The following is an 11,569-nucleotide window of genomic DNA, read 5'->3' as shown; positions in this document are numbered from 1 at the left end:
TTACGCCTCTATACAAGATGATTGATCCCAACCATCTTGTCCACATTGTGCAACCCAACAACCTTTCACCCATTAATTCCCTGCATGAGGGCCGCCCTCTTTTCCAACTGGAAAGGTGCTACTGCAGCAGAGCTCCAAGGCCAGTCATGACCAGGCCAGGCAGCTCCCTGCCTCTGAACAGAGAGCCCTGCCTCTGCCTGGTCCAAACAATGGGGATTAAAAGCATAGAGAGCTTTGGATGGGTATTAGAGCTTGCTTCTTCAGGTGACAATTTGGTCCAGGGATTCCCCTAGAGGGCCAGTGGGCTTGGGTGATTCTAGAAGGCCCTGCAGAAGAAGCTTTCTGCTCATAGGCTGGCAGGGAGATATGCAGAGCATTCTCTCAGAGAGGAAAAGCAAGATTGTCAGCTGGCTCTGAGCCTCAGGACTGTAGAGTAGTGTTGCAAGAAGACAAGGGGATAAAGGCTTCTCACTACTTTGGCAAATTCCCATAAGCTTTGGTATGTTGTGTTCTGTTTTTGTTTCAAGGTATTTTTTTAATTCCCTTTTGATTTCTAATTTAAGCCATTGGTGGTTCAAGAGTGTTTGTTTAGGGGCTGGAAAAATAGAACAGGATTTAAAGCACTTGCCTTACTGTGAACACAACAGTGAATTTTGAACCCAATACCACCAGTATAGTCCCTGAGCACAGAGCCTGTCATGGCACCTCAACACTGTTGACTGTAGCACCCCCCACAAAAAATGTTTAACTTCTATGAATATATGAATTTGCCTTTTCTGCTACTGATTTTTTTTGTTTTATTCCACTGCAGTTGGAATAAAGTCACTAAAAATGATTTCAAACCAACTAATAAAAAATGTGGCAAATGCTACTTAGCCACTGAGCTATATTTTATTCAACCTAAAAAAGAAGGAGATCCTGCCATTTGTGAGAACATAGATGAACATGAAGGATATGAGCTAGAGAAATGGGTGGAGAATTTGAAAACCTAAAGAAGACAATTTACCTGGGGGCTGCAGGAGGCAAAGTCGAGTTGATCCTTGAGTGCAAAGTCAGTAGTAAGCCTTGAACATTGGGGGATGTGACCCAAACAACTAAAACAAAACAAAACAAAAAAAGATTCCTCTAGGGCAGGGCCACAAAATGTTGTACGGAGGGCCGTTTGCGGCCCACGGGCCGCGAGTTTGAGACCCCTGACATAGATCCTATAAAACCCAAGCAAAGACAAGAGCACAGTAGGTAGAGTGCTTGTCTTGCACTTGGCTAACCTGGGTTCGTTTCCCAGCATCTCATATGGTCACCAGAACCCGCCAGGAGTGATTCCTGAGTGCAGAGCCAGAAGTGACCCAGGTATAGCCCTGAAACCAAAAAATACAAAAATATACAAACAAAAAACTCAGAGCAAAAATATAGCAAGAATGGGCTGGTGAGGTGGTGCTAGAGGTAAGGTGTCTGTCTTGCAAGCGCTAGCCAAGGAAGGACCGCGGTTCGATCTCCCTGCGTCCCATATGGTCCCCCAAGCCAGGGGCAATTTCTGAGTGTTTAGCCAGGAGTAACCCCTGAGCATCAAATGGGTGTGGCCCAAAAAAACAAACAAAAAAAAAATATATATATGTATATAGCAAGACAGAAATTGTGCACAGAGGGGCCAGGAAGATAGCATGGAGGTAAGGCATTTGCAGAAGGTCAGTGGTTAAATCCCGGGATCCCATATGGTCCCCTGAGCCTGCCAGCAGTGATTTCTGAGCATAGAGCCAGGAGTAACCCCTGAACACTGCCGGGTGTGACCCCCCAAAAAATAGCCAAAAAAAAAAAAAAAGAAAAGAAATTGTGCGCAAAGAAGAACTAGGAGGAGAGAGAATGAGAGACATAATATGTGAATAATAAGAGGCCTCAAAGGAAAAAAAATACAACAAATGAAGAAGCAGTAATTTTTAAATGAAATGGAAAATTTTCTGTACTCTGAAGAAAGACTTGAGTTTAAAAGGATCACAGAGTTCCATTCAGGTGGAAATGATGGGAAAAGGACGCTGAGCTGAAAGTTGCTAATTGAGCAGGAGTACAGACTGTGCATACAGGAGATCCAGGTGGTTCCCTGAACACTAATCCTGAAGTAACCCCTGAGCACTTATGAAAAACCCCACAAGAAGCAAAACATAATAGCAGGGGCCTGAAGAGAAACCAAAACAAAATATCAGGGGCCTGCAGAACGATAGTATAGCATATAGGGCCTTTGTCTTGCACTTAGTCAACTCAGGTTTGATACTTGATATCCCACATGGCCTCCCAACCTAATACAAGTGATCGATGAGTTCAGGAGTAAGCCCTGAGTACAGCCAGATTTGACCTCAAAACAAAACAATTCATAAAATCATACATCTGAACACTGCCTGGGCAGATTCCTAAATTTCATGCTCAGAGGGAAAGCTCTTATAAACTCTTTGTTATAGGAGAACAGATTACATGGCAAGAACAGAGATGAAACCCACCCCAGCTCCAATCTCATTTGCAAAGCTAGAAAAGAGAAAAGATCCTCCTTGCCATGGTGTCATTTCTCCTACCAAAGTAGGAAAAAATAATTGCAAGGTTCCAGAGAAATTTCCTAACCCAGAGCAATCCTGCAGAAAGAAATCTGATGGGGTAATGAATGAATTAGAGTGGAGAGAGAAGAGATGAAGAAGCTGCCGGAGTGATACTACAATAGTTCGTGCATTTTGCCTTGCAAACCACCTTGCATGCCGGATTCTGTCCCTGGCACTTCATATGGTCCTCCAAACCTGCCAAGGTAATTCCTGAGTGCAGAGCCAAGCGTGGCCCCAAAACAAGCAAACAAAAACGAAGCTATGAACCTCCTGAGTAATGTGAAATTAATGCCACAGGGAATTAATTGTGTTAATTAATTGTGTTAACACAATTGTATTAATTGTGCCCATGGAGTCACATGAACAGGGTGGACTCAGTAAAGATAGTTTTTAAAACAAGAGACAAATACAATGAGTCTAGCCTGGAGCACAAGGGCTGATGAAGCTTGGCAACATGTAGCGTGGAGGAGGAAAAAAGGGTCAACAGAGCCTTTTAAATACTTTTCTTGGGTGGGGGAAAGGATAAAGGAAGGAGTGCACCTTGGTGGGAGGAAGGGTTGATATCTAGTGGAAGATATAATTGAGCTTCCCAGGAAAGTGGAGGTCAGCAGGAATGGCACAGAGGAAAAGTTCCAGTCTGGGAAGGAATAAAATGACCCACATCTATGGTCAGTTGTTCCATTCTCCTCGTTTTTATTGAAAACTTTTCTTATGACAATTTTAAACGCACAATTCAGGAGATGGGAGAACACAATGGTGGGGAAACAGAGATCATCAGAAAACCCTGCAGCAGTTCCGGTTTTATTTTCTCAGCAGTAGGTTCAGAACATGCCCAATTTTGAGACACTAGCACTGTCTTCAGTGATCAAAAGATTTCTTCTCCTTCTGTTCCGATTCAGATTCCAGTCAGGCCAAAAAACGTGCCTGTGTAAACAGAACTGAGGAAGTTTCAACTCTCCATGTTCAGAAATTGGCAAAAAGTTGCAAGGCACTAAATCTTTCTAAAACCAAGTCTTTTTCGTTTGTTTGGTTTGGTTTTCGGGCCACACCCAGCTGTGCTCAGAGCTTGCCCCTGGCTCTGTGCTGGGGGATCATTTCTGGTGAGGCTCAGGGGGACCATATGTGGTGCTGAAATGGAACTGGGTCAGCTGCATACAGTTGTACTGTCCACTGTATTGTCTCTCAGACCCTTAAGCCAATACTCTTAAAGTCCCATAGTTCAGAACCTTAGAGAGAGAATAGTAAGCTTGACCCTGGTTTGATCCCATGCACAGCATATGGTCCTTAAATGCTGTCAGGAATGACTTTGAGCTGAAAGCCAGGAGTAAGTCTTGAGCATTGCTGGGTGTGCCCTCCCTACCAAAAAAAATTCTCACAATTTATCCCAGACTTGCTGTGTTTTTATCTCCCAGAGTTTTTCAGCTCCTGGCCGGCAACACCTGGCCAGTAGTAGTATCCTTCACTTTGTTTTGGTGCCAAAATTTGCATTTTGAAAACTGTCCTTTCACTCTGAGCCCTGAAATCATGGGGAAAGTTTATCTGGACAATGATTGCCAGGTAGATAGGCCACCTTCAGGTAAGTAGGGAACTTGGAAATGCCATGGACCCCAAGTACCCATTATTCTTTCTGTTCTTTCTTTCTTTTTTTTTTTTAATTGAAGAGATTTTTTTTAAAATTACATTCCAAGGAAACAGAGGAGAGCCATATTTAATCTTGTACCTCCCTGGTTGCAGGTGATTTCAGAAGATATTACATGCCTCTGCTGATTGGAAACATGAGCCTGGTGTAGGCACCCAGCCCCGGACAAACCCCCACAACTGTCCCCTCCTTACTGGAGATTTAATCTCTCACTGTCGCCAGTGCTGGTGGTGGGGTGTCCTCATAACTGTGCAACTCCTGGGCCTCTGCCCAAGCTCTCTCATTCTTACCTAACCTTGGGAGAAACCTCCCTGTGCTTCATCCGCTTTAGCACAAAGACACATATTTCAGAGGCACCTCAAGCCTGGGTCCTGGGTCCTCCTCCTCCTATCCTTGGGCCTGCACCCCATCATTATGGGAGCCTCATTTCCCTGTCTCTGGGGCTCTTCCCCTTGGAAAGTGGCTCAGCTTTTCCCCATCAGAACACCTTTCTTTACCTAGACCCAGTTTGTTCATCTGTCTTTGTTCTTCCCAATTCAGCATCTCCATTGCTCCTGTTTCACCCTGTTTCAGTCCATTGTCCTGGTTAGCGAGCTCTCTGCTTCGGGATGAAGGGTTCCAAGTCCTCACCTGTGACTTTGATCTGTCTCTGTCTCTGAGACTTTGTTTCTGAGTCTGTCTCTGTATCTCTCTTTTCTCTTTCACCCCCATTTTTTTACCTCCCCATCTCCCCAGTTTCACCTAGAACCTGCCTGCTTTTTTCTCCCCTGGTTTTTGGACCACACCTGATGGTGCTCAGGAATTACCTCTAGCTTTGCACTCATTCCTGGAGGGCTCAGGAGACCATATGGCATGCAGGGGATTGAATCCAGGTTGGCCTTGTACAAAAGTAAGTGACTTACCTACTGTATTATCTCTCCAACTTAAGCATACCCAATTTTTTTCTTTTGGTTTTTGGGTCACACCCGACTGTGCTCAGGGGTTACTACTGGCTCTGTGCTCAGAAATTGCTCCTGGCAGGCTCGGGGGACCATATCGAATGCTGGGATTCGAACCACCGACCTTCTGCATGCAAGGCAAATGTCTTACTTCCATGCTATCTCTCTGGCCCCAGCATACCCACTTTTATGCCACACAAACACGGCTATGCTTCTTTAGCCCCATTGTCTTTTTTTGTTTAGCTTTTACTTGAGCCACCACACTCAGTAGAGTTAGGGTGTATGGGGTGTGTGTGTGTGTGTGTGTGTGTTTTGGGTGGGTCCTCTTGAGCCACTTCCCAAGGGGAGAACCCCCAGAGACAGGGAAATTAGGCTCCCACAAAGGTGGAGGGTGCAGGCCCAAGGACAGAAGACAGAAGGACTCAGAGCCCAGAAGTGGTTCTCCAAGGTCACTCTTGGTGGTGCTGTGGGACCATCTGTTGTTGGGATGGAGCCCAGGTCTCACAGATGCATGGCAAGAGATTTCAGGCTGAGCTTCATCCGGCCCACCATTGTCCTAACTTTCCACAAGGAGTTCATTTCTCTCAAATTTCAGATAAACTAGACAGAGCAGGTTTTGAACAGTTGAAGCTTTTAAAAAAATTATCTTTCCCTTGATTTCAGAGTCCTTGGCCTCCCTTTAAGGAGGTAACACCACATTAGGGCAGAGGTAGATACTCACCTGCCTGATGGGGACTTAAGGCCAGCACCTACAAGGTGGGGGAAACCATTTTTATTGACAATTGTTCCAGATCCAAACTCTTCCCGAGAGGGAAAGGGGGTATAGCAAGAAGCCTTTGGGACTGGGGGATGAGGGGCGAGTGGATGCACCCAGGATCTGGAGTGAGGACCCATTGCCAGACAGATGCTCGGGCCTTAGCAGTTGTCCCATGGAACCTCCTGCAAGCACTCAGGTGAACAAAAAGTTCTAGCATTACTGGTAGCACTTAAGGCAGAGGTCTCAAACCACGAGCCACATGCAACCAAGGATATTAATCCAGCCTGCCAGGTGTTTTGAGTGCCACTGCCTGTCCTGCTTAGCCACCAACTCATTCGGGGCCCGCAGTGCACATGTCTCTCAACTCCTCCTCTCAGTCTCAAGCAAGGGTCCTCCAACTACTCCCCGCCAAAAGTAGGCCCACAGTTCCCAATGAAACACTGCTAAGTTTGTTGATTTAACTTTACTTTTTCTTTATTTTAAATATTGTATTTGTTCCCATTTTATTTTTTACTTCAAGATAGATATGTACAGTGTGCATAGGAATTTGTTTATAGTTTTTTTTTAACTTTTGTCCAGCCGTCCAACAGTCTGAGGGACAGTGAAATGGCCTCCTATTTATAAAGTTGGATGACTCTTGTTCTAGTCTAGGGGAACCCTAGATACAAGTAGGATAATATGGGGGCTCCTGATATTGTGCGTAAAACCTTACCAAATTCACCCCAACCCTCAAGCTGGGATCCCAACTTTATTCATCTCCCAGAGCCCCCTCCACCATGTCTGCACTTTGCTTATCTAAGAGAAACATCCCTAAGTCAGAGACAGGCTGGCATCCTCACACACAGCCAGCCCCAGCAAGCCTGTCAGTTCTCCCCACAATATTCTGCATGCTCCCCAGCATTTTCTAGTTTTTTTGTTGTTGTTTACTCTCCAGCATTTTCTGCCTTCACCTCCATGCTGGCCCCTGCAGCCTGAAGCTCTAGCTTCTAATCAGCACCTCTTCCCTGGTCCCCTAATTATACAGGCTGAGGGCAAAAGAGGCTGATATTCCAGATGCTGTGATGGCAAGGATAAAGTGCCATATTAGGGGTCTCCTGCCTGCCTTTCCCAGAGGCACAGATGGCTACCAGCTAGTGCGTGGCAGCCTACAGAGGGTGACATTGGTTGCAGTGTCCGGAGCTGGGGAGGCCCTATGGGCTATGTAGGGTGGCCCAAGTATGGGAGGTAGCTGGAAAGAGCCAGGACTCTGGTGTCTGTGTGCTCAGCCCTTGAGGCCAGACACTATGGGGCATCAGACCACTCTGACCTTGACCTTGGCCCTAACCTCTGTGTCCCACGACTCCCTCCTTGCATGTACCTTCCCCTCTCAGCTGCAGCATCTCTTGCCTGGATCCCAGTACACCCGGGAAACTTAGGGTTTATCTGTGCAGAGGCAAAAGGAGACCCTTGGCGGGGAGCTGGGTGCTGATCAGAGATGGGGGGCCCTTAGGAAGGGACTAAGACAGATGTGCCTTTGGCCTCCGTCAACTGTTAAGCCACAACTGAATCCATCAACATTCCTATTCCAGCTGCTTCATCTCCTCCCCTTGATCTTTTCTTGCCCTTTCCCAGACCCTTTTCCTAACCTCTCCAAGCTTGTCACTATTGTGTCTCACTGGACTCTCCATAGTCTCTATACCCTCAACTCCCACAGGCAGCCCTTTGTTTTTTTGTTTTTGGGAGGGGTCACATCCAGCAATGCTCAGGGATTAGTACTAACTGTACTCAGGAGTCACTCCTGGTGATGCTTAGGACACTAATTGAGATGCCAAGGATTAAGCCCTGATTGATTGCATGCGAGGCAAATACCTTGTCCTCTATACTATGGTTCTTGCCCCTGCATTGACATCTCTTATACTCTGCTTTGATCAGAGCCTAAATCTGGCCTGCATATGCTGAGTCTGGGCTCAGAAGATGCCGCAAGAATAAGGAACTAGAAAAAAAAAAGGGGGGGGGGACTGCACTGAGTGTCTGAGGGCAGCAGCCGGGTACAGGTCAGCTCCTGTTTGTCCTAGTATAAGGTTCCCATAAAAATGACCCTGACCCATGTAGTCCCAGGCTTGACTTGGCCTTTGTGGCCTTTGCTTGCCTGACTCCTTAGTACCAGTGGGATAATCTTATAAGTTTTTTATTCCAGTGCCCAGGAATAAAGAGTTTGGAGGGGGATTCAGTGAGCCATTCCAAGGGCCTTGCACCCTGCCTTTAGTAGGACACACGGGAATGGGGTGGCCATGCCTATACCCTAGACTTCCATGGGATGGCAAGATCTCTTCCTGAATATTCACCTAATCATGCAGGGAGTCAGCAGCCTTCCCAGTGATTCTTAGCCAACTGGGCCAGGGGGTTGAATGTAAGACCCAATGACACACTGTTTCCTGGGCCCTGATGTATTGGGAACCCCCGGGCTACCGTAGCAGTATTTGGGGGATCCTGCGAGGCCAGGAATTGAAGTAGAGTCCCAATAATGCAATCATGCGCCCTAAGTACTCTCCTATCTCCCAGCCCCTGGACGCTTCTTTACTTTTCCCTCTCCATATTTTCCACAGCTTCTTTCTGCCCACACCTACAACCCTTTGTACACCTAGCACCCCCAAAGCAGTTCTCAGAGCCTGTCTACTTCCTGTCTTAATATCTACTAGCATCCTCTCTCTTCCTCTCAACTCTATCCCACACTGCCACTTTGTAACCTTACTTTGTCAGCCTAGTGGCCTCTGTGTTGTGCAGTCTCCAGAGCCTGTGCTGTAAGGTGGCACTGGGGACATTTTCCTGCTGGACAGATTACACTCTTCTTCCTTGGCCTTTCCAGTCACCTCTGGTCTGGCCCTTGACTAGCATTTTTGAAGCTTAACTTCCCCTTCTCTTTAGGGTCCCCCTATCTTCCTGCCTCCCTGCATGGAATATGATGCTTCAGACCCAAAATGTTCCACACCCCAAGACCTCATGTTGGGGTGGGCGTAGTCACTATAGTGGCTACTTCCTCTGACCTCCCATCCTCATTCTGCATGCTTTCTCTCTGCCTATAGGGCTCCCTGTCTTGGAGGGGGCTCCCCAAAGCAGAGCAGGGACCCAGAGATGCAAGCACATATGTGTTATAAAGGAGGATTTTCAGGACAAACAGGAAGCAGGGGTGAGAGGGGAAGATGGGAGAGGCAAGGGAGCAGAAATCTCAGAGTCCAGACATGGTTGTTGGCTGGTGGGACAGGAAGGCAGCTAAGTTGCACCCCAGTCACTGCCTTAGAGCTGGAGGGTTTGTGATTCCCCAGAAGAGATGGCTTCTTCAGAAGGAACAGCTGTGAGCATAAGCATCAGGGAATGAGGGTACAGCCCCTGAAGCACTCTATTGGATATGCCAGGTGACAACTTTGATGAGTGGGAGTGGGGAGTGGCAACTTCTTGCACTTCTAACTGATTTGGTGGGGTGCTACAGCGAGAAGAAACACTCTGTTTCAAGGAGCTGAAAAAAAATCACATGCATGTTTCCCACCCCAACAAGCAGTCCTCAGAGGTCTGACAACAAAGATGAGAGCCAGTGTTTTCCTGTGTATTGATGGAGACCATTATACAGAGAGAAAGACTGAGGTCTCCAGGGCTGAGTGAGCCTGTGGGGGAAATAGCAGCACAGGGGTTAAACCTAAGTCTCTCTGACTTGGACTGACATGCACTAGTCCTTCCTCATCTATAGTCCAGTGTGAGCACCACCTTGAAGATCAGCTCTTCCTGCCCCTCATAAGAGACTGGTAAATCTGGGATTCACTCAGCCCACAGCAGTGCTCAGCTAAGCTCAGGGTTCCTAGAGGCCATATCTGCTTTTCCAAGCAAGGGGGTGGAACTGTGCATGCAATTTGCATCTTATTTTCATAATACTGGCATCTGGTTTGCATGTGTACACAATGAAGGCCAGTCAGTAAGACAGTTTTTATTCTGGTCTTGGGGCCACACCCAGAAGTGCTTGGGGATTTCTCCTGGTTTGAGCCAGGAGAGATGTTGTTCCTGGCAGTGCTCAGTGGGGACAATGCAATACCAGGATCAAACCCAGGGTTTGTGCATGCAAATAACATATTCAACTCCTTGAGTCATCTTCCCAGCTCCTGAGCAAATTGTTAAAAGATTCTAATTTTGGGGCCAGAGAGATGGCATGGAGGTAGGGCATTTGCCTTGCATGGATAAGGACGGTGGTTCGAATCCCTGCATCCCATATGGTCTACTGAGCCTTCCAGGAGTGCTTTCTGAGCATAGAGCCAGGAGTAACCCCTGAGCGCAGCCGAGTGTAACCCAAAAATCAGGGGAAAAAAAACAGAAAAAAATATTCTAATTTTGGGGGCCAGAACAGTGGCACAAGAAGTAAGGCGTCTGTCTTGCCCACACTAGCTTAGGATGGACTGTGGTTCAATCCTCCGGCATCCCATATGGTCCTCCAAGCCAAGAGCAATTTCTGAGCACATAGCCAGGAATTACCCCTGAGCATCACTGGGTGTGGTCCAACCCGCCCCCCACCCACCAAAGATTCTATTTATTTTTCCACATCTAGCAGTACTCAAGGTTTAAAGCTGGCTCTGTGCTCAAGGATCACTCCTGGCTGGTGATCAGAGGAATATATGTGGGCTAGGGATTAAACTAGGCAAGGCAAGTGCCCTACTTTCTTACTATCTCCGACCTCTTGAGCATCTTTTAAGCCACTCGCTCACCACAAGTCCATTCAGACCTTACAAAGAAGTCACTCTAGAGACCCTTGCCCAGACTTCTAAGGAGGGTGTGCCTGTCATCCAAGTGGCCAGAGGCTGAGCTGATGCTCTACATTGGGGAGAGTAAAATGGGATGAGGGCCACACTACAGGCCCTGCCACCTGCATGCCTCCTCCCTATGCAGGGTGCCCTTGAGGTGCACAGAGAAGGAAAACTACAGGCAGCCTAGATTTGGGGCCACTTTGCTGCAGTGGAAAGGGCTCACACCAGATATTTGTCCCTGACTATTTGTCTCTTCCAGGGAACTAAGTCATGAAAACTGCCAGGGTTCTTCCTTATCTCATGTGTGAGGTCTGGATAAAATGAGGAAGACAAATACTGGATGACCCCTAGTATTCTGAGAAACTCTGGGCAGGAATAGCCCAGCCAGAGTGAGGCCAAATGCCGCAGTCATGTGGTTACTTCCTGCCAGGACAGCCAGACCAACCTCCTCTCTGCTCCCAGAGACCCCATTCTTTCCTTCTTCCCCTGACACCCTGAGAACCCATGAAAAGAGGGACCTTCTGTTGTCAATCTTCCCCTTAGTGGTCCCCACTATGTTCCTCACAGAGGAGTGTTTTTTGGTTTTTTTTGTTTGTTTGTTTGTTTGTTTTGCCTTAGACTTCGGATAGAAGTCTGCAAAGGCTGCTTCTCCATGAGGAGTATGGGGTTGCTGCAGGCTGTCCCTGGGAGCAGAACATGGGGTCCTGTGTCTGGCCCTGCTTCCATGCAGGTGTGGATGTCCATGCAGGAGATGTGGGCAGACTACCCCCACCCCAGTCCACACATGGGCTGTCTCCCTCCCTCCCTGCCTTTGGTCTCTATGGATTTCCTGTCTGGCAGATGCGGGTGGCTGCCTCATCTGTGGGGGAGACCCCAGCCAAGATCCTGAG

The sequence above is a fragment of the Suncus etruscus genome, chromosome 9 (assembly GCF_024139225.1).
Source record: "Suncus etruscus isolate mSunEtr1 chromosome 9, mSunEtr1.pri.cur, whole genome shotgun sequence".
Classification (NCBI taxonomy): Eukaryota; Metazoa; Chordata; class Mammalia; order Eulipotyphla; family Soricidae; genus Suncus; species Suncus etruscus.
This window is presented reverse-complemented; position numbering follows the sequence as displayed.